Source organism: Stegostoma tigrinum, chromosome 25 (genome assembly GCF_030684315.1).
Source record: "Stegostoma tigrinum isolate sSteTig4 chromosome 25, sSteTig4.hap1, whole genome shotgun sequence".
NCBI classification, from domain to species: domain Eukaryota; kingdom Metazoa; phylum Chordata; class Chondrichthyes; order Orectolobiformes; family Stegostomatidae; genus Stegostoma; species Stegostoma tigrinum.
In genome coordinates, this window is record NC_081378.1 from 25,441,264 (window position 1) to 25,468,577 (window position 27,314).

The 27,314-nt window shown below is 42.8% G+C and overlaps 1 protein-coding gene and 1 non-coding gene across 15 annotated transcripts in view; both read right to left on the reverse strand.

Annotated features, from left to right (window-relative positions):
- LOC125463094 (membrane-associated guanylate kinase, WW and PDZ domain-containing protein 2) overlaps window positions 1-27,314 on the reverse strand; it is a 545,354-nt gene that overhangs the window by 468,854 nt on the left and 49,186 nt on the right. The window lies entirely within an intron of this gene.
- LOC125463448 (U6 spliceosomal RNA) lies at window positions 18,464-18,566 on the reverse strand. The gene has a single exon (XR_007249822.1). It is a non-coding gene; the product is annotated as a U6 spliceosomal RNA (small nuclear RNA).

Below are 27,314 nucleotides of genomic sequence, written 5' to 3' on the forward strand. Positions count from 1 at the left end.
TGAGGTCTTGCATTTTAACTTATTTCCGAGCTCCTTTTATTCTATATCTGGATAGAGTGGAACTGGTCTTCTCTCTGGTTGCCAGGCCCTGGCCTATGTACCCCTCCTCCTAGATGGCAGGTGGCTCTCACAGACACTTATAAAATTTACACTTACCCTTTGGAAGTATAAACCTCAGCAAACTAGACTACAAAATACCTGCTGATTCATTTTTCTGCTTCACCATTGACAAAAGAAATGTTGAAAGTAAAGTGTCATTAAACAAATATGAAATTGATTTTATTGACCATTCATTGTATTGTGAAGTCTTCTTACTCCAAACACAAAGACCTTGGCTCTCTCAGTCTCTCAGTGTGAAAAGACACTGATCTAACACGCCACTTTATTTTGAAAAGTCACAAAGGTTTTTTTTGCTATGGTTTCCATGTTTGTTAGCTGCTTTTAAAAATAGCAGAAATTGTTCTGGGACAAATGTCATTATGAAATACCGTCTGAAAGACATCAAGCCAGTGGCAAGAGAACAACGTAGCCAATAAACATCTCTACTTTGAACATGGGAAGAAGACTGACTGTAATCTGTAGCAGCTTCAAATTCACCTGACCTTCAATCAACTACAAGGAGTCTCACAGACTACTGAGAATCTTCTGGACTTCCACTCCAGCTAAAGCATCAAACTTTCTAAAAGAAGTGCAGCTTTGCTTTAAAGGAGCATGAAATAATTCCTGATTGTAACCTTATGGTGTGCATATGGCTGTGTGCATGCCCAAATGCCTTGTTTTACACTTCCACGGTAAGTATAATAATAAATCAACTTTATTTTTGGATTCGACAAAAATTTGCTACAATTGAGACAATCACTGAGGAAAACATACCACTCTCAAAGATACAGAGCAGAATTTTGCCAGCCCCTGAGCAATATGGGCCATGGTGAGAAAGTTGGTAAAATCAGGTGAGGTGTCCAACAAAGACCTTCCTTATGTTGAAAATCATAAAGTCTCATTTTTCAAACAAGTTTTGGATATTGAAATGAGATACTCGCTTATGAGTGGCAACAAGTCTATTTGGATTTTTACTCATTGCCACCTTCATTACTAACTAATCTCACCTCTCTACCAAGCAATATCGCTTGGTCCTGATCTTGAACACCTGGCTCCAACAACTTCTGGACAGTGACTGCATGAAGCCAACATCCATAATAACTGGCATCCAGCATATACCAGCCTCACCGCATCATCATGGCACTATGTTAATCCAATTACTTTATTTGTTCTGCACTTCAATCAATGGAGCACACTGACACCTCTCATTGAAATGCTACTGCCAGACACCAAATGGACAAGGACATGCACCCAGCTCATGATTTCGAATAAGGTACATCTCAGGATTCCTTCCTTGTTCTCCTGGCACTCACTCACTCTGTGTCTAGGTCAATGCTCATAGCATCCCTTCCTTGCCTTTTGCTGCTCTGTCCCCACAGTTGCATAGTACTGTTATTCTGACTTTCCTTTTCGCACAGACACAGGCAGTTCTCCAGATGTTGTCAGCAGTCATTCGTCAAGTGGATGGACACATTTCTGTAAAGCACAGTGTTACAACAGTACCATGTGACAGCCATGAACATGTCAAATACACTGCACGTGCTTCATGCAAACATCCATGTCTTAAAATCTAAGGGGTGCAGTCATCAGTCAAGTCCAGGAAAACATCTTTCAGTCAGAGGGGTTACTTACACAGTAAGTTAAGATCAGCCTCTGATATCAGTCCAAGTGCTTCAGCATGGTCAGTTGGCCACTCCAGGCAGTCCACATCTGGGGTTCTGTACCTCTATATGGTCTCTCCTATGAATCCATTGCAATCAGTCTGGAGAGCTGGAGGGAGACAGTCAGGAAACTGTATAGATTATCAGCTAAATTGATCAAGGGAATGGGGCATATCAGGCTGGGGCACATCTTTGTTTCCCTCCCACTACATCTCAGCGCAATCCTAGGTTCTGCAGCTAAAATGCAGGTGGTCTTTCCTTCAATGGAGTTCTATGGCCTTGGAATTTTGTTTGGGTGACCCCAGAGCCACTTGTGGTTAGACAGTCCAGGACAAAATATGCACCATCCTCTGTTTAAATTCCCACAGACCTATGGAGACAGATACAGTGGAGCTGAAAGGCACAGGCAACTCTGGAATGTCTCGACAGAAATCTTCTGGGGGAGATTATGGATCCTCTGACAGTTGAGTGCCTATTGGTACCAAAATCAGAAATTACTGGAAAAACTCAGCAGGTCAGACAGCATCTGTGGACAGAAAGCAGAGTTAACATTGCAGGTCCAGTGACCCCTCATTCAGTACTGTTTCAGTTTAGAAGAAATTCTCTGAAGAACTCTGTCAGCTCTGAAGAAGGGACACTCAACTCAAAATGCCAACTCTTCTTTTTGTCCACAGATGCTGCCTGACCTGAGTCTTTGCAGCAATTTCTGATTTTGTTTCTGGTTTCTAGCATCTGCAATTCTTTGATTTTTTTTGTTTCGCACCTACTGGTATCACTCTGTCACCTGGATAGGGAGGGCCACCTATACATGGGCTCAATGTCCCCTGTCCCCCGTCCCCCTGTCATCTGACATTAGTGCTGAGTACCAATAACTAGAACACTGAAGTGCAGGTATGTGTGCATATCCAGCAGACTTAGAGTGCTGGGCCTGGCTTTCCATGGCAGTCACAAATCTGTCTATGGAGGTAGCCAGATACTCATATGCTGGAGACAGCAGGATCCCAATCGCTTTGCTGCAGTCCTGCAGCATTTGTATCAGGTTGCCCAGTGTCAAATCTAAAAGAAACCAAGAACTATGCATTCAGTTCTGATATTGGGTCACTGGATTCAAAATATTTACTCTGTTTTCTCTGCACTGATGCTGCCAAACCTGCTGAGTTTCTCCAGCAATTCAGTTTTGCTCCTGATAAACCTTCCTGTTGCTCCTGTGTCTGCTTGACCACGTCAATGAAGTGACAAATTGCTGACATACCATGTGGTTACTTTCTTTTGCACTACCCTGTCCACATGGACCTCCAGGTCTCTATCTACAAAGTGGATTGCGTATTTCCCCTTTACTGTCATGTCTGGGGTAAATGTCTTAAATTGTGCAGGGCAGTTCTGGAGTCTCAGCACTTGACTGGGGGCACAACAGCCCTTGGCACTGACACCAGGAATCTCAGGATATCCCAGAAGTGCTGAGTACTTCCATGCAGGGTGTGTGAGTGAATTGGGCTTGCATCAAATGAAAGGGGCACCAAAAGGGCATTTGATTACTATCTTCTTTGCAGGTTGGATTTACCTGGGTTTTCTTATTTGCAATTTGATTTGCTAGCGTCAAAAACTTTAACCTTGGCTTCATGGCCAATGTAATAACTTCAAAGATTGGCTCTGCTGATTAATTTATAAAACATGACCTTTTTTTAAATAATTAATCATACTTATTTACAGAATAATTTACACAGTCCTTACAAGCTTAGCTCCCTGGTTCAACTGCTGGGCAAGTTCCCATACCCATATATGAATCACCCACCCCTGATTGGACTACTAAGCCAATGGTTTCTCCCTCATAGCTCATCCTTAATGTAGCCAACTATTTCAGGAAAATAAGCAACACTTTGAAAAGTTTTCAAAAAAGAGAAACTTTGAGCTCAAGTCAAGAGCTTGATCCAACTGACTAGCAACCAAATTAATAATTATCAGGCTGACAACATGATTTCACTGTCAAAAACTGGGAAAGAATTAAAGTAATTCACCATTTTTTCACTTTGTGATGCACAGGCTTTGTTTCCTTTGCCTGTATATTTTCCATCTGCGATATTCCCGGAAAGCTGTTCATCTCATCTGTCCTGTCCACCATATTTGTGCATGTTTGGATGTAAAGGAGATACAGTTTAAATCTACTTACTAGTAACTGATAATACATTTCACATATGTAAGAGAATGTGTTTGTTACAATAAACACGTTTTGTTTCCTTGATCATTCTGAAATCTCATGTAAGCTTCTTTTCTGTTATTGGTCACCAAAAGGGCTCCATTTTGTCCTTTGTAAATAAACCCTAACATGAATCCAGGTCAGCAGAATCCATCATACTTTTCAACTTCACACCTTTAAGATTCCCTCACATGACATAATTAACTTAAAAGCTTTCTAACTTAATTATGTTTACAGTTTGCATGGCATTTGTCTTATTTGCAGAAAAGGCATGTTAGTTAGATCTTCTGGTTTCATTTAGCCTGCTACTCAGCCTGCTGACAAGCATTCAATTCAACAGCTGAATTCTATCATATATGGGCATCTTTTAAAATGAACTCCACTTTAAGCCTGTCCAACAACTTCTTACAACTGCTAGTTTATTCTTTTCTTTATTCATTCACGGGATGAGTTGGGGCTGACCAAGCAGCATTTATTGCCCATCCCTAATTGCCCAGAGGGCAGTTCAGAGTTAACCACATAACTGTCTGGAGTCTCATGTAGGCCAGACCAGGTAAGGATGGCAGTTTCCTTCTCTAAAGGACAGTAGTGAACCAGATGGATTTTTCCAACAATCGACAATAAATTCGCGGTCATCCAGATATTTTAGTGAATTTAAATTCCACCATCTGCTGCAGCGGAATTCGACCGCAGGTTCCCAGAATGTTATCTGGATCTGACATAAAAATGTTCAGGTATAGCTTAAAACTACTAAACAGTGATCAGTACTTGAGAGTGGGAAACTGAGTTACAAACAACATACAAAATGCTGGAAATGCTCAGCAGGTTGGTAGCATCTATAGAAGGAGAACAAAGTTAATGGGAGAATCATCTGACAGCAATGGGAGCCGCAGCCACTGGCTGGAGAGCTGTGAGATCCTCATGTTGTCTCTTTTTGAGAAGGCCACTGTACCTTCTGGCACTCAAGCATTTAAAGCCTGGTGGTCTTACTTAAGGATCCATGGGGATGGAAGTCCTGCCTGCTGAGATATGTCGGTAAATCTGAGACCAGGACAACTCTTTTGTACTCAGAACAGCACCTAAGTCACTAGAATAAAATAAAGAACTACAACTGCTAGAATTCTGAAACAAAAGTAAAATGTTATGCAGAAACTTAGGGGTCTGGCAGCATCTGTAGACAGAAAAACAGGAAGTTAACATTTTGAGTCCAGTGTTCTGGCGAAGGGTCACTGGATTTTTTTTCCACAGATGCTACCATGTTTCTCCGGCACTTTCTGTTTTTGTTCCACTTAGAAGGCAGCAATTGTTGCTGGTACTACAACCACCCAAGGCTTTGGATCATGGAGAGACCCCAGCACAGGTGAGAAATTGGTGGCGGGTGCAGGAGAATTGGGAGATGGAGTTCACAGGAGGGTGACCAAAGAGTAGCAGAATGGTTAGCTTTCAGCTCGACTAACCCCACTCTCCTTCCGAATGTCATTCCTAATAAGTGTTCTGCTGTCAATTTGGATCTCATTTTAATTTATTATTACCCCTCATGTCAAATAGCATAATCCAGTTTTATGCAACATTTTGGCCAATTGGTCACAAATGGTGGAACTGCTCTTCTAAACAAGTATACTGAAGTTTCCCAGCATCTGCGGCAGCATCGGATGCAGGGAGATCGAGCCCAATGTGGTGGAGATCTAACCCTTGTGCAGAGTATGAGCCTAGCAGGCTTAAGCACTTAAGAAGAACTGCAATGTTGAACTTTATTTCTTTCTTTTTCCAGTTTGTATCTAAGGTGGCACCAGGAATGGTGACATTGCACGCTTTTCATTGTACTCCTGTATCTCTGTACTTGAGTACATGTGACAATAAAATCTAATGCTAATTTTAAAAAGATTTACTAGAGTGCTACCAGATGGAGGAATTGTGTCTCTCAGGAAATGTTTGTTGCCACGATATAAAATACAGACTATTGATCTTTGAATTCTATTGGTTGATTTAAAAACTGGGGGACTTCTGTGGATGGAAAAAATTTAAAAAGACACCAAAACACTGACTTAAATAACCACAGGGATAATCTGACTCATATATTTTGATCAAGTTTCACGAAACCAATATGGATTAGATTAAAGACAATCTGATTTGAAGGGCAACGAAATCAGTCAATTGGGCCTCATGGTAGGCATAGTAAGGTCCTCATCTCTCATTTGATTTACACTATTTTTCCGAGCATGACGACTTCAGCTTGTACAAGGGGGCATAGCTACAAATTGAGGGGTGATAGATTTAAGACATGTGTCAGAGGCAGGTTCTTTACTCGGAGAGTGAGAAGGGTGTGGAACGCCCTGCCTGCCAATGTAGTTAACTCAGCCACATTAGGGGCATTTAAACAGTCCTTGGATAAGCATATGGATAATGATGGGATAGAGTAGGGGGAGAGGCTTAGATTAGTTCACAGGTCAGCACAACATCAAGGGCTGAAGGGCCTGTTCTGAGCCGTATTGTTCTAAGTTCTATTATGAGAACCTTTATATTAGGAATTAAACATTAGCTGCAATTATTGGTCCAGGACACAGTGACCTTTGCAAACACAGAACGTAAGACTGGTTTAACATTTCAAGGAACTTTTTGATAAATAGGAAGAGATGGAATCAAAAATGTAAACTCAACATAAGCTGGGAAAACTCTCTCTCTCAAAAAAACTGTGTAGTCAGCAGACACAGGATTGTTACAGAAATATCAACATCTTTTCATGGGCATAGATAAAAACTTAAGATCTGGAAGTCAAGTTTAATTTTAGCTGGACTCTGCAATTTGCAAACTGCAGAGCTGAAACAGAGAGCATTCGTGCAACCTATTTTGGGCGAACAATTTCCTGTCAAAACCAGAATGGCCTGGAATTGCCTGGCCAGGTGCTAAAAGCCACATTGTTTCAAAATCAACCATGACACCTCTAGTGAATCTGCTTCGCTAGAAGAATGCTACACAGACCTTTTGGCACCCAGCTCAGTAATATAGCCAGAGACATAGCATGACAATGACAGCACTTGACATTTGGACATTCAAAATCACGTTCTGCAACTTTTAAGTATGGAAAGTACTTGACTCATTGGATCTTCTTGACTCCACCTGATACTAGTACTGGACACAGGCCACAGAATCTTTGAAAAAAGTGTGAACAGGGGTATAATAGGAGCTATCTGAAGCTCCAGCTCTACTTTTGCACCTTCTTCAATGGTGTTTCTAGAGGGCACATTCAACTGGCAGTCAAGCTGCATTGAAGCTCCAGGTCCTTGTATCTCACAGCAAGCATCAGACTGTTCAGACCCAGAAGACCACTTTGAAGAGATGATCTGAAGACCAGAACAAGCCCTAGATGGAGGGGAAGTGCAAATTGATGACTGCAGAACGTGAAACATCAGCAAACCTTCAAAGGCCAAGGAAATGCCTGTCTCATGTTTACCGAAAGGGTCTTTTCAGGCAGGCAGTTCAAATATAGCTGTACAGGTTAAAGAATAAGGTGTGGTGAATCCTCAGAAGCCTGTCTCAGAACTAGATAGCTAGTTAGCTAGTGTAGATTTGAAACTATTTACTTAGAGATTTAAGGCTGTCTACAGAAGAGTCTTGTGAAGTGATTGATAGAGTTTGATAGAGGTTAACTAAAGTACAATAGTAGAGTCTGATAAATATTGCTTTTCTTTAATAAAGTCGTGTTGGACCTTCTCCTGACTTGCATCCCCTTTATCTATCTGACTTTGTAACATGCTCGAGTTAAAGGGGACTACGGCAAATTGGTTAAGGTTAATCAGGATGCAAATATCCACCTTTCACTTTACAATACTGGCATGACATCGCAGTCTACAAAGAAACAGCAAGGGAACAAGAACCTAAAAGATAACTGCAGTATCTGATGACCCCTACGAAACAAAATAATCAACTTTAGTCTCAGTTTAAAAACTTATGCCTCAAAGACGCCAAAAAGATTCTAAACTATAAATTGTTTTACCTTCATTTGTATCGGATGCTAACCTCTTAATTTTGTATGCGTGTATACATGTCCCAATGGCTGCGTAAATGTCATATGCTTGACATTGTGACTTTATTATTTTCTTTTGGTAATAAAATGCTTTCTTGCAACAAGAACATTGTGTTGTTGACTCATTGTTCACTATCTTTACTATAAATGTTTTAATGATGACATAGCCTTGTGTTGAAACAAACTTAAATCTTTATTGCAACCAACTGAGAAAATTGAAAAGATGAAAGCAGGTTCACCACTTCTCACCTGGTGGAAATAGGGTGAACAAGCTAGAGTTCTTTACTGCAGAGAAGAGCTATCAGAGTGAGTGCCCTGATAACAAGGTGTAGAGCTGGACGAACACAGCAGGCCAAGCAGCATCTTATGAGCAGGAAAGCTGACGTTTCGGGCGTAGACCCTTCATCAGAAATGGGGGAGGGTAAGAGGGTTCTGAAATAAATAGGGAGAGAGGGGGAGGCAGATTGAAGATGGATAGGGGAGAAGATAGATGGAGAGGAGACAGACAAGTCAAAGAGGCGGGCATGGAACCAGTAAAGGCGAGTGTAGGTGGGGAGGTAGGGAGGAGATAGGTCAGTCCAGGGAGGACAGACTGGTCTAGGGGGCAAGATGAGGTTCGTAGGCAGGAAATGGGGACGTTGCTTCAGGAGGGAAGAGGGCATAGGTGAGAGGAAGAACAAGTTAGGGAGGTGGGGACGAGCTGGGCTGGTTTTGGGATGCAGTTTGTGGAGGGGGGGGGGCATAGATTTTGAAGCTGGTGCAATCCACATTGATACCATTGGGCTGCAGGGTTTGGCATTGTTGTGGCACTGCAGGAGGCCCAAGATGGACATGTCATCTGAGGAATGGGAAGGAGAGTTGAAATGGTTCGCATCTGGGAGGTGCAGTTGTTTAGTGTGAACCGAGCGTAGGTGTTCTGCAAAGCGATCCCCAAGCCTCTGCTTGGTTTCCCCGATGTAGAGGACGCCACAACGGGTACAGCGGATGCAGTATACCACATTAGCAGATGTGCAGGTGAACATCTGCTTGATGTGGAATGTCTTCTAGGGGCCTGGGATGTGGGTGAGCGAGGTGGTGTGGAGACAGGTGTAGCACTTCCTGCGGTTGCAGGGAAAAGTGCCAGGTGTGGTGGGGCTGGAGGGGAATGTGGAGCAGACAAAGGAGTCATGGAGAGAGTGGTCCCTCCGGAAAGCAGATTAGGGTGGGGAGAGAAAAATGTCTTTGGTAGTGCGGTCAGATTGCAGATGGCGAAAGTGTTGGAGGATGATGCGTTGGATCCAGATGTTGGTGGGGTAGTACGTGAGGATGAGGGGGATTCTTTTTCAGTTGTTATTGCAGGGACGGGGTGTGAGGGATGAGTTGCGGGAAACACTGTCGAGGGCATTCTCGACCACTGCGGGGGGGAGAGAGCCCTGACTGGTGTTTTTATAATGATGGAAGTGCTTAATGGTACAGATTTAGATGTTTCTACTGATGGGAGACGAGAGCTAGCAGGCATAAATACAAGTCAGTTACTGACAAATCTAATAGGAAACACAAACAGAAATTGCTGGAAAAACTCAGCAGGTCTGGCAGTACCTGTAGAGAAAAAGCAGAATCAACATTTCGGGTCCAGTGAAAATTCTTATAAAAAGGTACCTGATTGTAATTCTATAGAAATATTTGAATTCACTTTGTTCTTCAATGCATATACACTGCAATCCTCACAACCAACACGTAAAATCTCTCGATAAATTCTTCAAAATTATTTTTTCCCAAAATTATGGTCACACGGTCTAATATCTTTCTGGACTTTGGTTTTGCTCTGTTCTCACTGAATCTACTTGTTTCCCTATGTTTAATGTGTATACAATTTTAGTCTATCAAGTCAGTTCTTAAATGATGCTTGATTTATCCAGTATTGTCATGATGGGATCATAACATAGTAACAAAAATCAAATCATTGCCCATAATAATAATCAAATCCAATGTCATAGATGTGGTTTTTATTGAGAATGAAAAGCTTTTGTGACATCTCCACTAAAATGCAGTGTTTGACTGATAATTTGATCATGCTCATGATCAGAAAATAAAGTGTTTTAGTATCTTACTGGAAGCTATGGCACAAAAGCAAAACACTGGCAATCTCAAATAAAGGCAGAAATATAGGAAAAAAAATCAACAATCCTGACAGCATCTCTTGAGGAATAAATTGTTAATGTTTCAGGTTTTTGACCTTTCGCCAGACTGAAAACTACGGCCATGTCCTTCCACATTCAGAGTCTTCATTCATATTGCACCCAAACCCAATCACAAACCATGCTCATTCTTAATTCTAAAAATTCCAAGAACAACTACTTGTTTTAACGTACATGTGTTAACTTCTCATAACTTTGTAATTGTTGGAAACACAAAATGACTATGTCACTAATTGAACGAGGTACTCATTGTTAAAACAAAACTGTAAGCACACGTTAGCTTATTTACTATATATTGTAACAATTGAATCAAATGCTTAAGCAAGATTTAGAAGAATATTAGCCCAGTTTCATATTGATAGGAAAAATTAACCACTTTCCAATTTCAAAGAAGCATAACTTGTATGTTTGCAACTAATCACAGATCCTGCAAACAATTTTTCAAGATTCTATTAAGAAGATGCTATTAACAATCTGCAGAGGAGTTGCACTTAGATAACAAATTGTATTTTTAGAAACATTTTATTCCTGATTTAATTTGAACTCCTGAAATGTTCCACAATCTTGGATTCATTTATTATGTTGGATAAGATCTGTAACAATGGTAGCCTTTGAAATCCAAAGCTACATTCCACAGTATGACCTGAATTTTATATATTACTGCTAGGTCTGTTTTTGGCACCTAAAACATCACCTTACCATCTACAAGTTAACCCTCATAATACAGATGATGAACAGATATCAAAAACAGCGACAGCTATTATACGCAAATGAAGGGTTCATCTGAGCTCGTTAACAATAATAACCCCAATATAATCCTACCAATGCTATTAAAGGAGGTGACAGGACCCTCATGATTTTATAAAACTTTACAAGGTTACCCCTTAGTCTCCAATGCTCCAGAGAAAATAGCCCCAGTGTATTCAGCATCTCCCCATAGCTCAAACCCTCCAACCCTGGCAACATCCTTGGAAATCTATTCTGAACTCTTTCAAGTTTCACAACATCCTTCCTATAGCAGGGAGATCAGAACTGCATGCAGCATTCCAAAGGTGGCCTAACCAATGTCCCGTACAGCCACAATATGACCTCCCAACTCCTATATTCAATGCATTGACCACTAACGGCAAGCATACCAAATGCCTTATTCACTATCCTTTCTACCTGCGACTCTACTTTCAAGAAACTATGTTCCACTGCACACTATTTTTAAACCACAAAACTGCATTTAGTGATTGTGTTCAAGTTTATTTAAAGTTCAATTAATCAACCCTAAATAGTGAGTGCTAGTGAGGAGTGATGGCACTGGATTCTGGGAGAAGTCAGCTCACTCAGCATATCTGTGAATGGGATCGATAAGCAAACTACTGCAGCTGCTGAAGGCACGGGAGCAAAGGAGAAGAAGAAGGAAACTAAACTGCGACATCACAGCCAGCAGGTGAGGGAGTGGCTGGTGACTGGTAAGTAGTTTTTCTTTTCTATTATTTTGTCTTGGCTCTGCTGCAGTAGTTGTTCAGGTAACTTAAGGGTTAAGTCATGGTAGGAGGTTCCAGACCCATTTCATGCTCCTCCTGTGTGACGTGGGAATTCAGGGACTCTTCCAATGTCCCCGATTCCTTCACATGCAGGAATTGTGTCCAGCTCCTGTCTGACCGCTTGATGGTCTGGAGATGCAGCCGGATTCACTTTGGAGTGTCCATGAGGCTGAGGAAATCACGGTTAGCATGTTCAGTGAGTTACTCGCACCACAAATATAAATTACTGAGGCAAATAAGGAATGGATGACCACCAGACATAGGTACAGTAGGAAGCCAGTGGAGGAGTCCTCTGCAGTCATTTCCCTCCAAAACAGATACACCATTCTGGATACTGATGGGGGAGATGGCTCATCAGGGAAAGGTAGCAGTGGCTGGTTGTGCTGCTCAGGAGGACAGGAAAAAGAGTGGCAGAGCTATACTGACAGGGGATTCAATTATAAAGGGGACTAGATAGGCATTTCTGTGGCTGCAAACTAGAGTGCAGGATTGTATGTTGCCTTCCTGATGCAAGGGTCAAGCATGTCTCAGAGCAGTTGCAAGGCATTCTGGAGGGGAAGGGTGAGCTGCCAGCTGTCGTGGTGCATATAGACACCCATGATATTGGTAAAAAAACATTGGATGAGGTCCTACAAGCTGAATTTTGGGAGTTAGGAGTTAAACTAAAAAGTAGGATCTCAGAGGTATTAATTTCAGGATTTCTAACAGTGCCACATCCTAGTCAGAGTAGGAGAGACAGGATAGTTAAGATGAATACGCTGCTTGGGGGGATAGTGCAGGAAGGAAGGATTCAAACTCCTGAGGTATTGGGCAGGTGGGGCCAGTCCAAACCACATTGGCAGTACTGGAATCAACATCGAGGAGAGAGTGTTTGCTTGTGCTGTCGGGGAAAGTTTAAACTAATATGGCAGGGGGATGGGAATTAATGCATGAAGTCAGAAGGAATTAAATGGAGACAGAAACAAAAAAGTAAGAGGTAAAGAGAATGTGGAAGGCAGATAAACCAAAAAGAAAAATCAAAAAGGGCCACATAACATCGCAATTCTGAAAGGACACTAAATGTCAGAAAAACAACTCTAATGCTTCTGTGTCTCAATGCAAGGATAATAAGGTGGATGAACTAATTACACAGTTTTTAATGGATATGATGTAATTGGGATCACGGAGACCTGGCTCCAGTATGACCAAGGATGGGAACTCAACATCCAGGTGTATTCAATTTTCAGAAAAGATCGATGGAAACAAAAGAGAGGGGGAGGGTAATGTTGCTGGTTAAGGAGGATATTAACACAATAGAAAGGAAGGACATTAGCTTAGATGATGTGAAATCTGTGTGGGTGGGGCTGCAGAACACTGAAGGGAAAGAAAACATTACTGGAAGTTGTGTACAGACCACTAAAAAGTAGTTGTTAGGTTGGGGATGACATCAAACAGGAAATTAGAGGTACATGCAGTAACGATACAACATTTATTATGAGTGACTTCAATCTACATATTGATTGAAGTAAACAAACTGGTAGTAGTGCGATGGAGGGGGATTTCCTGGAATGTATGAGGAATGGTTTCCTCAATCAATATGTTGAGGACACGACTACAGAGCAAACCATCCTAGACTAGTAATTGTTTCATTAGAGAGGACTAATTAGCAAGCTTGTGGTATGAGTTCCTTTGGGGAAGAATGACTATAATATGGTCAATTTCTTTATTAAGATGGAGAGCGACACACTTAAATCTGAGACTAGGGTCCTTAACTGAAAGAATGCTAACTATGATGGTGTGAGACACGCATTGGCTAAGATAAACTTGCCAAGGATACTTAGGGGATTGACAGTGGATAGGCAATGGCAGACATTTAAGAGCACATGGATAATCTTCAACAACTGTGCATCTCTGTCTGACGTAAGAGTAAAACAGGGAAGGTGACTCAACCATGGCTAACAAGGGAAATCAGAGATATTGTTAAAGCCAAGAGGAAGCGTACAAATTGTCCAGAAAAAAAGCAGTAACCTCAGGACTGGGAGAAATTTAAAATTCAGCAGAGGAGGACAAAGGGTTTAATTCGGAAGGGTGAAAGTAGGATACAAGAGTAAGCTTACGGAAAACATAAAAACTGACTACAAAAGCTTCTACAGGTCTGTGAAGAGAAAAAGACCAGTGAAGTTAAATGTAGGTCCCTTACAGTTCGAATCATGAATTCATAATGGAAAACTAAGAGATGGCAGATCAGTTGAACAAATACTTTGGATCTGTTTCTCTAAGAAGGACATAAATAACCTTTCGGAAAGGGGCAGTGAGTCAAGCATGAAAGAGGAACTGAAAGAAATCCTTATTAGTCAGGAAATGGTATTTGGGAATTTCATGGGTAAACCTAAAATGTTCCCAAGGCCTGATGCTCTACATCCAGAATACTTAAGAAAGTGGACCTAGAAATAGTGGATGCAATGATGATCATTTTCCACCATTCCATAGATTCTGAAAGAGTTCCAATGGATTGGAGGGTAGCTCATGTAGCCCAACTTTTAAAAAAGGGAGGGGGAAATGGGGAATTTTGGGTTGGTTAGACTTACGTTGGTAGTGGGGAAGATTTGGAGTGAATTATTAAGAATGTAATAACCAAACATTTCGAAAGCAGTGAAAGGATCGGTCTAAGTCAGCATGAATTCATTAAAGGGAAATCACATTTGACAAATCTTCTGGAATTTTTTCGAGATGTGACCAGTAGCGTGGACAAGGGTGAATTAATGGATGTCACATATCTGGACTTTCAAAAGGCTTATGACAAGATCCCACACAAGAGATTAGTTAGCAAAATTAAAGCTCATGGTATTGGAGGTAACGTATTGATGTGGACAGAGAACTGGTTGGCAGACAGGAAGCAGAGAGTGGAATAAACGGTCCTTTTCAGAGTGGCAGGCAATGATGAGTGGGGTACTGCAGGGTTCAGTGCGAGGACCCCAGTCATTCATAATACACATTAATAATTTGGACAAAATTGGATGCATTAACTCCAATTTTGCAGACAACACTAAGCTGGAGGCTGTGTGTACTGTGAGGAGGATGCTAAGAGGCTGTAGGGTGATTGGACAAGCTAACAGAGTGCACAAATACTTGGCAAATGCAATATAATGTGAATAATGAGAGATTATCCACTTTGGTCACAAACAGTGAAAGGCAGATTATTATCTGAATGGTGGCAGTTTAAAAAAAAGTGAGTTGCAATCTGGGTGTTATGAAACGGTTGCTGAAGGTTGGCCTGCAGGTGCAGCAGGTCGTGAGGAAAGCTAATGGCATGCCGACCTTCATAGTGAGAAGATTTGAGTATAGGAGTAGTTATGTCTCGCTGCAGTTACACAGGGCCATGGAGAGGCCACACATGGAGTACTGTATGCAGTTTTGGTCCCCTAGTCTGAGGAAGGACATTCTTGCTACTGAGGCAATCCAGTGAAACTTCACCAGACTGATACTCGGGATGGCAGGACTAATACATGAGGAAAGGCTGGATCGACAGAGCTTGTATTCAATGGAGTTTAGAAGAATGAGAGGAGATCTCAGAGAAACATAAAATGCTAACAGGCTAGATAGAGGAAGAATGTTCCTGATGTTGGGCAAGTCTGGAACTAGGGGTCACATTTGAAGAATAAGGGGGAAGGCATTCAGGCTGAGATGAGGAAGCATTTCTTCACTCAGAGTTGTGAATCTGTAGACGTTTCTACCACAAAAAGTTGTTGGGGCCAGTTCATTAGAAATCAAGGAGAAACTGGACATAGCCCCTGCAGCTAAAGTGATTTCGGGATATGGAGAGAAAGCGGGAGTGGGATACTGAAATTGCATGATCAACCATGATCATATTATTGGTAGTGTAATCTCGAAGGGCCGAATGGCCAGTGCCTGCATCTGTTTTCTATGTTTCTAAAATTACAGTCTATGTACCATACCCCAAATGACATGGGCGGATAGGTGGGAGTAGGATTTTTGTTTTAAAGTGCTTAAGACAGCACAAGCGAAGAAGGTGCTATTTCTGGGGAGATGCCCTTTTCTCGTCAGGGGTATTTCACCAAGACAGTACTAATTCCTTCCTACCTGCACATATTTTATTCACACCCATACACACTCCCTCTTCCCTACGGTATGAAAGAAAACCCTGCCCAAAGATCCCCAACTTAACTTTCTCCAAAATCCTTCAGGTCTCCTTCACAGGCCTATTTGCAGGCCTAGCTGTGCCCAATAATATGTTCTGGTGTCCTTGTGCTAAAACTGTTCCAGAGAACAGGGTTTCTTTCACTGGGAGATGGAAGTTCTACAATCCAACAATTCAATTGGTATTCAGCACTTCAGAACACTCAAAAATGGATCACAAACATAGAATTGTCAAAGCATATCTAAGTTATGCTGAATAACTTAGATTATTAGAAACATTAAGTTTTGCATTTAGTTTCTTTATTAAAGTTTCAGGTAGATGATTAGGTTATGGCAAATACAGAGAATTATTTTCAGTTTTTTGGTGTACTGTATACATGATTAAACATAATCAAATACAGCATGAATGTGTTTATGCTTTGCCATTCATCAGTGATAACTTCACAGATGCATAGAAAATAGGGGCAATAGCATGTCATATTGCCCACCAAACCTGTTTCACCATTCAATATAATCATGGTTGATCCTCTATCACAAAGCCATAATCCTGCTCTCTCCCTGTATCCTTGATACCTTGAGCATCTATAAATCTATTTATTTCTTAAATATATTCACTGACTTAGTTCCACTGCCTTTCGCACACGTTGATCATCTCAGTCCTAAACAGTCAAATCCATAATCTGAGATGGCAACCCCTTGTTCACGAAATCCCCCAGCCAGGGAAGCATCATTCATGTATCCAGTCTGTTCAGTCCTGTTAAAATTTTATACATGTCAATGAGATCCTCTCTTATCCTTCTAAACTTTAGTGAATACAGGTGCAGTCACTGCAATCTCTCCTCATATGACAAGCCTGCAATCCTAGAAATCAACCTGGTGAACCTTTGCTGTGCACCTTCTTTGGCAAATTGTATATTTTCTGTCATAGCACCATAAATTACAAGTAATTCTCCAGGTGTGGTCTCATAAGTGCCTTCGGCAGCTACAGGAAGAAATGCTTGCACCTTATTCCAAATCTCTTGCAATGAAAGCTGGCATATCAGTTGCCTTCTAAACTGCTTGCTGCACCTGCTTTTACTGTCCGGTTGTACAGCTAGGATCTTTTATACATGAATATTTCGCAATCTGCCACAATTAAACAATACCCTACTATCATGATTTCCTACAGAAGTGCATAACTTCACATTTAACCATATTATACTGCATCTGGCCTTCAGACGTCTAAATTGCATCGAAGCATTTTTACTTCCTTTTCACTACCTCATAATTCCGGTTTTGTACCATCAGCAAACTTGAAATTACTAAATGTGATTCCCTCATCCAAAACATTGACATACATTGTGAATAGCTATGTTTGAAGCATTGATTTCTATGATTCCCCACAGGTCACAACCTTCCATTCCAAGGAAGGCCCATTTAGAGTCATACAGCACTGAAACAGACCCTTTGGTCCAACTCATCCACACCAACCAGACAACCCAATCCGACCTAGATTTACCAGCATTTGGCCCATATCCTGCTAAACCCTTTCTATTCATATACCCATCAGATGTTGTAACTGTACTTGCCTTCACCACTTCCTCCGACAGGTCATTCCATATATGCACCACCCTCTGCACGAAAAGGTTATCCCTGAGAACCTTTATAATTTTTCCCCTCTCACTTTAAAACTATGCCCTCTAGATTTGGACTGCCTCCACCCCAGGAAAAAGACATTGGTTATCCATGCCCTTCATAATTTTATAAACCTTTATAAGGTCACTCCTCAGTATCCAATGTTCAGGGAAAAAAGCCCCAGCCTATTATTCATCCTTTCCTTATTAATCGAACCCTCTGGTCCCAGCAACATCTTTGTAAATCTTTTTCTGCACTCTCTCAAGTTTAACAATATCCTTTCTACAGCAGGGCAACCAGAACTGTAGCAGTACTCTAAAAGCGTCTTCATTAATGTCCTGTACAGCTATAACATCACATCCTAACTCCTATACTCAGTGCTCTGACCAATGAATGCAAGCTTGCCAAACACCTTCTCCACCACCTTGTCTACCTGCAACACCACTTTCAAGGAAATATGCATCTGCACCCCTAGGTCTCTTTTTGCAGCAACACTCCCCAGAATCCTAGCATTAATTTTATTCCTACTCCATTTCTTCTCTAATCACCAGTTCTCAATCCATGGCAGTATATTAGTTGAATCCTCTATGCATTAATACTGTACACCAACTCCTCATATGGGATTTCATTAAAAGCTTGAAAATTCACATAAACTGCATTCACTGGTTCCACCTTACCTCAGAATATGAACAGAATCCCTATAGTGTGGAAACAGACCCTTTGGCCCAATAAGTCCACACTGACCCTCAGAGCGTCCCATCCAGACCTATTCCCCTACCCTTTCCTTGCAACCCACCTAAACTGCACATCCCTGAATACTATGGGCAATTTAGCATGGCCAATTCCCCCAGCCTGCAAATCTTTGGACTGTGGGAGGAAACCAGAGCACCTGGCAGAAGCCCGCGCAGGCGCGGGGAGAATGTGCAAACACCACACAGACAGTCGCCTGAGGGTGGAATCGAACCCAGGTGCCTGGTGCTGTGAGGCAGCAGTGCTGATCACTGTGCCACCATGCTGCCCCAAAATTTATGGACCGCTTCATGAATTTGGGTGTCATCCTTGCCTACGGGCCATGCTAATCTTCTCTCTATCATTCCAATTTTAGTATATGTGCTGCCGAAGCAAGCTGAGGTTTATCCAGAAGGTTTATCAAACTTGTTTTCTCTTTCATAAATCCATATTGGCTTTGTCTAATCCCATCAACATTTTCTTAGTGTTCTGTCCTCATGTTCTTTATATTAGATTCCACCATTTTACCTTGTACTGATGTCATGGTAACTGGCCTGTAATTCCCTGTTTTCTCCCTTGCTCCTTTTATAAAGAAGTTACATTTACCACTCTCAAATCTGTCAATAATGTTCTAGAATCTACATAATTTAGGAGGAATACAATGAATACCTTGCTACTTCCAATGCTACATCCTTTAATATGCTGGGATTTGTTAGCTTTCAGTTTCATTAATTTCACCAACATTTTCCTGTTACTAATATAAATTTCCTAAATTTCATTCTTTTGAAGAGACTCTTGTTTCCCTTTCATTTCTTGGAAGTTGATTTCCTTTTCCCACGAAGACAGAGGTGAAGTGACTTTTAATTGCTTTGCCATTTCCCTGTTCTTCTCAATCAATTCTCCCTTTTCCGTTTGTAAAGGGCTTTCATTTATCTTGAAAATTCTTTTTCTTGTTAAATACCTCTAGAAGCTTTTCTATTTTCCCCTACTTAATCAATCAATGTTTGGTCCTTTTCCTGAATTCTAGACCGCTCCCAATCATCAGGGATACCATTTTTTTCTAACAACTTCAGATAACTTCTTTTTGAATTGAATACAGTGCTTAATTTCTCCTGTTAGCCAGGGTTGGGCTACTATTTCTGTTAGACATTTTGTTTCTTAAAACTCAGCCAGTTCATAGTTACCAATAAGCCTTTTCATTTAAAAACCAAAAGAACCATGGATGCATCAGGAACAAAAACAAAGTTGCTGGAAAAGCTCAGCAGGCCTGGCAACATCTACGAAGGAAAAAAACAGTTAACATTTTGGGTCTGGTGACCCTTCCTCAGAACTTTTCATGTATTCAGGCAGTGTAGTGCAACTCAGCCCTCATATTTTCTATGTTTTGCTTTTAGATTTAGGACCTTGGTTATGGATTTGACTACTGTAATTACTATCCAAATGAAGAATTTTATCATGTCACAATCACTCTTAAGGGCTTTGGACGACAAGATTATTAATTAACTCCTCCTTATTGCACAATACCAATTCTACGATAGCCTATTTCCTAGTTAGTTCCTCAATGTACTGGTCAAAAAGTCTTCTTGCACACATTCTAGGAATTCATCATCACTGTACTATTGCTGTAGAGATTTGCCCAATCTATATGCAGAGTAAAATTATCCATGTTACATGCATCTCTAATTTCATGTTTAATGTATTCCCCAACCGTCACACTACTGTTTGGAGGTGGACAAATAAAACCAATGTCTTCTGCTCCCTTTTGCTTTAAAGCTTCATCCAGCCATCCAATGTTTGATGGAAACTCTCTAAATTCTGCTGACATAGTACAGTTTGCGGAGGACAATGGCCCAAGGGCAGGAACACAATGTTCACCAGGGGTTCACGGAGCATTAAAGTGTATGTAATGATGATCTCATTGAGAATTACTTTGAAACAGTAATTCTAGGCTTCAAAGATCAAACCATGGCTCTGCCTGATGGTAATGTATAATGAGCCCATTTGTATGGTAATGTGAATTCATCTGCACCTTCAATTTTATGTGCCATCATTTTCAACAATGCTGTAATTTCCCAAAAATCTTCAAGGTGGCACAGAAAGTCCCTGTTTGATTTGGCTCCACCTATGTATGTAAGTAACATTTTCTGCGATGATCTACAGATCTTAGTTAAGTAATAATATCTTGGCTCCTTATTGTAAACGTTCACAAGAAACATTAGAATTTCATAAAAGTATAAAGCAAGGTGACTAACAGTACTGTTCATATTAAGCCCAAAAGATTTGAGAAAGACTCCATTAGTGGAATGGTTCCATTACTGTAAAGCATCAACATCAACATGATGGAACTCTTTTAGTGATCAGAGAGTCCTTTGTTGATTTTGAAACTCTCAAGATACGTAAACAGAATTTTACCAAGTAAAACAAAAATTGGTTAAGTGTAAAATAGTAGTCATCTCCTGAAATGAGCATGGTTAATAATATTTAAATGAATATATTACTGAGCGAAATGCTATTAGCAGTATTTAAGGTGCAGTGTAAATGAACTGTGCATACTGTTAATTATATCTTGAAACTAAATATTAACTTTGATTATTCTGATAAATGTATGCTTAAAATGTTAAAAATCTGGTTTATACAATGTGTAGGTGGTCAATGAAAGCTGCATTTTTTGTTATATTTTATTGACAAGTGATTTGTTCTTGGACACTAAATAACATTTGCCACTAATGTATTGACACTGTATTAGTTCAATGTTGTTATTCATTCATGGTTGTCGGCCTCACTGGTTAGGGTGGCATTTATTACCCATCCATAATTGACCACAAGGAGGTCTTGGTGAGCTGCCTTATTAGACTGTTGCCATTCTTGGGGTGCAGGTATACCTACAGTACTATTAAGAAGGGAGTTTCAGATTTTGACCCAGCAACAGTGAAGGAATGGCAACATAAGTCTACATCAAGATAATATGCGATTTGCAGAGGAATTTGCTGATGATATTCCCACGCATTTGCTGCCTTTCTCTTTCTAATTGGTATAAGTCATGGGTATGGAAAGTGCTGTCGAAGAGGCCTTAATAAGGTACTGCAGTGCAAATGGTACACACCACTGTCATTGTCCACTGATGATGAAGGGAGTCAATGCTGAAGATGGGGTGTCAATCAACTGGCTTGTTATGTTCTTGATAGTGTCAAGCTAACTAACTGTTGTTTGAGCTGCACCAATCCAGGCAAGTGGTGAGTATTCCATCATTCTCCTGATTTGTGCCTTGTAGACAGTGGATACACACTGGGGAGAGACAGGTGTGTTACACATTGCAGAATTCTTCACCTCTGATCTGTTCTTGCCTCCACAGTATTTAAATTGCTAGGCCATTCAGTTTCTGGTCAGTGGTGATACCCAAAATGTTGACAGTGAAAGATTAAGCAATGACAATGTCATTAAATGTCATGGGATCATAGCTGGATTCTCTCTTACAATTTTGTGAGATAGTTGATGTAGTTCTGTTCTCCTTGTCCTATATTTGCTAATCATACTTGCTTACTCCTGTTGCTTCAGGTAGAATGAATGCCTTTCTCTTTTTCCAAAGTGTTCCTTCCTCCTGAATGTTCAAACCATCTAGGACTGGTTGTTCTGCCTTTCTGAGGACTGTACCTTTTGATCTTCTATCCATAATCCAAGCTTTCCACCTGGTACCAGTCATTGCTCAATGTCTGAAATTATCCTATTTCTTTTGTTTCCTCATTAGGCCAAAATTCGTTCAAGTCTTCTGCCCATGACGAACTCTGCCAGTGAATATACATGACTCAGATGTGTTGATCTGTAACTTAACAAGGCTAACTCTCAATATGTCTTTTTAGCCATTAATAACTATTTTTAAGCACTTTGTTGTTTCATTTGCCTGTGGATAAAGTGGAGGACTTGTGAGCTGTCTGGTACATGTCTCTGACATGAACCTCTTGAACTCTTCAGATATGGATTGCGGACAGATGTCTGAAGCGCTCTCATCTAGGAAATCTTATGTATAAAATATCTTATTCAATGCTTTAATCACTGGTTCAGCCATGGTTGTACGGTCTAGAAACTTCTAATCGGCTGGCAAAGTAATCTAATAGAATCAAGAGTGTATTTCCTTGGAAGTCAAATGGGTTTAATTCTAATCTTTGCTAAGGCCTAACTAGGGGACTCTGAGTACCTGACTATTGATGGTAATGTTTGTCAAGATGACACGAAATATTTTATTTCTCTTGAAATATCTGGCCACCATACAGACTGTTGTGTTCTTACTCTACACTTAGTAATTTCCAAGTGCACTCCATGAATTCTTCTTCAAATCTGGAAAGAATTATATGATTTTAGTGCGTTCTATGCCTGCGTTTATGTCTTCACAAATTTCCTATAACAACTTCTTTAAAGCCAGTAATAACATCAGTGATTACTATAGAAAATGATTCTACATCTTCACTGGGCAGTAAGTTTCCTGCTTCAGCCTGACGTACTGTCGGTCCAGAAAGTATATCACCTGCAATTTGTACTTTCCCTTGGACATAGACTATCAAATAGTCATACCTCAATAATCTGAGTCTGCGCATCTGGATTGTTAGTAGCATTTTGTTTAGTATTCTATAACAAGTAGTAGTTTATGACATTTGCACCTGAAATTTCACTCTGATCAGTAATCTGAGAAAGTTCACAATCCCTAAAGCCTTTTTCTCAGTAAGGGCAGAGTGCTGCAATATTACAGTCAGCACTTTGAATGCAAAATGGGCATGTTTTCCACTTGTATCAACCTGAACTTGAATGAGTAATTTGTGGACACTACTGTGGGCAATTGGGGGCTGCAGTGAGCTAATACATCTGAAGAGAGTAACTTTTTCATCATCTTCTGAAATATTGTGCTCCAAATTCCAAAGCCACTGTCGACCTTTAATTAAAAGCTCTCTTAAGAAGCTATGTGATAGTTGCTAGATTTCGAATGAACATCCCTAGCTGGTTGATCATTCCTAAAAAATATTAAACGACATTGACACCCAATGGCTCTAGGAACTCACTTCTTGCTTTCATTTTCCTGGGATCTACACGATGTCTCTGATCACAGGTGAATTTGCATTACCTAGTTTTTTTGAGGTGTGACCACACCCTAGTGTAAAGTCTCCAGGTCCCATTCCCCTTCCTTGATGAAGCCTGCAGCTCGGACCTCAGCTCCTCAACTCAGATTCACCATTCCTGAAGCTGTAGACATTTGCTACACATGTTTGTTCTGGATCACCTTCATGCCCAGCAGCTTCCACATACTGCAGCACTAACACACACTTGTTCTGCTACCACTATCATCTTGATTTATTTTGTGAATTAATGACTGTAGATTCCTTGCTCTTTATACTTCACAATAATGAATGCTTTTCAGAAAAGAAAATTACCAGCATTAATCAGCTATTCTTAAGAAGAGAAACAATGGAGATCTAAAGGCCTTACTTTTAAAAACTAGAAATATTCACCAATCTTAATCATCAATCAGAGATAATGGGAACTGCAGATGCTGGAGATTCCAAGATAATAAAATGTGAGGCTGGATGAACACAGCAGGCCAAGCAGCATCTCAGGAGCACAAAAGCTGACGTTTCGGGCCTAGACCCTTCATCAGAGAGGGGGATGGGGGGAGGGAACTGGAATAAATAGGGAGAGAGGGGGAAGCGGACCGAAGATGGAGAGTAAAGAAGATGGGTGGAGAGGGTGTAGGTGGGGAGGTAGGGAGGGGATAGGTCAGTCCAGGGAAGACGGACAGGTCAAGGAGGTGGGATGAGGTTAGTAGGTAGCTGGGGGTGCGGCTTGGGGTGGGAGGAAGGGATGGGTGAGAGGAAGAACCGGTTAGGGAGGCAGAGACAGGTTGGACTGGTTTTGGGATGCAGTGGGTGGGGGGGAAGAGCTGGGCTGGTTGTGTGGTGCAGTGGGGGGAGGGGATGAACTGGGCTGGTTTAGGGATGCAGTGGGGGAAGGGGAGATTTTGAAACTGGTGAAGTCCACATTGATACCATATGGCTGCAGGGTTCCCAGGCGGAATATGAGTTGCTGTTCCTGCAACCTTCGGGTGGCATCATTGTGGCAGTGCAGGAGGCCCATGATGGACATGTCATCAAGAGAATGGGAGGGGGAGTGGAAATGGTTTGCGACTGGGAGGTGCAGTTGTTTGTTACGAACTGAGCGGAGGTGTTCTGCAAAGCGGTCCCCAAGCCTCCGCTTGGTTTCCCCAATGTAGAGAAAGCCGCACCGGGTACAGTGGATGCAGTATACCACATTGGCAGATGTGCAGGTGAACCTCTGCTTAATGTGGAATGTCATCTTGGGGCCTGGGATGGGGGTGAGGGAGGAGGTGTGGGGACAAGTGTAGCATTTCCTGCGGTTGCAGGGGAAGGTGCCGGGTATGGTGGGGTTGGAGGGCAGTGTGGAGCGAACAAGGGAGTCACGGAGAGAGTGGTCTCTCCGGAAAGCAGACAGGGGAGGGGATGGAAAAATGTCTTGGGTGGTGGGGTCGGATTGTAAATGGCGGAAGTGTCGGAGGATAATGCGTTGTATCTGGAGGTTGGTAGGGTGGTGTGTGAGAACGAGGGGGATCCTCTTGGGGCGGTTGTGGCGGGGGCGGGGTGTGAGGGATGTGTCGCGGGAGATGCGGGAGACGCGGTCAAGGGCGTTCTCAATCACCGTGGGGGGAAAGTTGCGGTCCTTAAAGAACTTGGACATCTGGGATGTGCGGGAGTGGAATGTCTTATCGTGGGAGCAGATGCGGCGGAGGCGGAGGAATTGGGAATAGGGGATGGAGTTTTTGCAGGAGGGTGGGTGGGAGGAGGTGTATTCTAGGTAGCTGTGGGAGTCGGTGGGCTTGAAATGGACATCAGTTACAAGCTGGTTGCCTGAGATGGAGACTGAGAGGTCCAGGAAGGTGAGGGATGTGCTGGAGATGGCCCAGGTGAACTGAAGGTTGGGGTGGAAGGTGTTGGTGAAGTGGATGAACTGTTCGAGCTCCTCTGGGGAGCAAGAGGCGGCGCCGATACAGTCATCGATGTACCGGAGGAAGAGGTGGGGTTTGGGGCCTGTGTAGGTGCGGAAGATGGACTGTTCCACGTAACCTACAAAGAGGCAGGCATAGCTGGGGCCCATGCGGGTGCCCATGGCCACCCCCTTAGTCTGTAGGAAGTGGGAGGAGTCAAAAGAGAAGTTGTTGAGTGTGAGGACGAGTTCCGCTCGGCGGATGAGAGTGTCGGTGGAGGGGGCCTGGTCGGGCCTGCGGGACAGGAAGAAGCGGAGGGCCTTGAGGCCATCTCCATGCGGAATGCAGGTGTACAGGGACTGGACGTCCATGGTGAATATGAGGTGTTGGGGGCCAGGGAATTGGAAGTCCTGGAGGAGGTGGAGGGCGTGGGTGGTGTCACGGACATAGGTGGGGAGTTCCTGGACCAAAGGGGAGAAAATGGAGTCCAGATAGGTGGAGATGAGTTCGGTGGGGCAGGAGCAGGCTGAGACGATGGGTCGACCGGGGCAGGCAGGTTTGTGGATTTTGGGAAGGAGATAGAAACGGGCCGTGCGGGGTTGGGGAACAATGAGGTTGGAGGCTGTGGGTGGGAGGTCCCCTGAGGTGATGAGGTCATGAATGGTGTTGGAGATGATGGTTTGGTGCTCGGGTGTGGGGTCATGATCGAGGAGGCGGTAGGAGGTGGTGTCGGAAAGTTGGCGTCTGGCCTCGGCGATGTAGAGGTCAGTACGCCATACTACCACTGCGCCACCCTTGTCTGCGGGTTTGATGGTGAGGTTGGGGTTGGAGCGGAGGGCTGCCCGTTCTGCGGGGGAGAGGTTGGAGTGGGTGAGAGGGGTGGAGAGGTTGAGGCGGTTGATGTCTCGACGGCAGTTGGAGATGAAGAGGTCGAGGGAGGGTAGGAGGCCTGGGGGTGGTGTCCAGGAGGAGGACTTGTGTTGGAAGCGGGTGAAGGGGTCAGTGGAAGGAGGGTTGGGTTCCCGGTTGAAGAAGTAGGCATGCAGGCGAAGACGGCGGAAAAACTGCTCTATGTCCGACCGTGACTGGTATTCGTTGATGTGTGGTTGTAGGGGGACAAAGGTGAGCCCCTTACTAAGGACTGACCGTTCGTCTTGTGGTTGTAGGGGGACAAAGGTCTACACTTGTCCCCACACCTCCTCCCTCACCCCCATCCCAGGCCCCAAGATGACATTCCACATTAAGCAGAGGTTCACCTGCACATCTGCCAATGTGGTATACTGCATCCACTGTACCCGGTGCGGCTTCCTCTACATTGGGGAAACCAAGCGGAGGCTTGGGGACCGCTTTGCAGAACACCTCCGCTCAGTTCGCAACAAACAACTGCACCTCCCAGTCGCAAACCATTTCCACTCCCCCTCCCATTCTCTTGATGACATGTCCATCATGGGCCTCCTGCACTGCCACAATGATGCCACCCGAAGGTTGCAGGAACAGCAAATCATATTCCGCCTGGGAACCCTGCAGCCATATGGTATCAATGTGGACTTCACCAGTTTCAAAATCTCCCCTTCCCCCACTGCATCCCTAAACCAGCCCAGTTCATCCCCTCCCCCCACTGCACCACACAACCAGCCCAGCTCTTCCCCCCCACCCACTGCATCCCAAAACCAGTCCAAACTGTCTCTGCCTCCCTAACCGGTTCTTCCTCTCACCCATCCCTTCCTCCCACCCCAAGCCGCACCCCCAGCTACCTACTAACCTCATCCCACCTCCTTGACCTGTCCGTCTTCCCTGGACTGACCTATCCCCTCCCTACCTCCCCACCTACACCCTCTCCACCCATCTTCTTTACTCTCCATCTTCGGTCCGCCTCCCCCTCTCTCCCTATTTATTCCAGTTCCCTCCCCCCATCCCCCTCTCTGATGAAGGGTCTAGGCCCGAAACGTCAGCTTTTGTGCTCCTGAGATGCTGCTTGGCCTGCTGTGTTCATCCAGCCTCACATTTTATTAATCATCAATCACCTTCTTTTCTTTCAATTGTGTCACAGTATATTTCGTGACGTCACTTTGTCAATGGTTTCACTGCAGGTGTGCTTCCTGATACATACTTTTATCCTCTCTCTCTCTCTGAACTCCTGTTCTGGAGCATTTCTTTCTTGC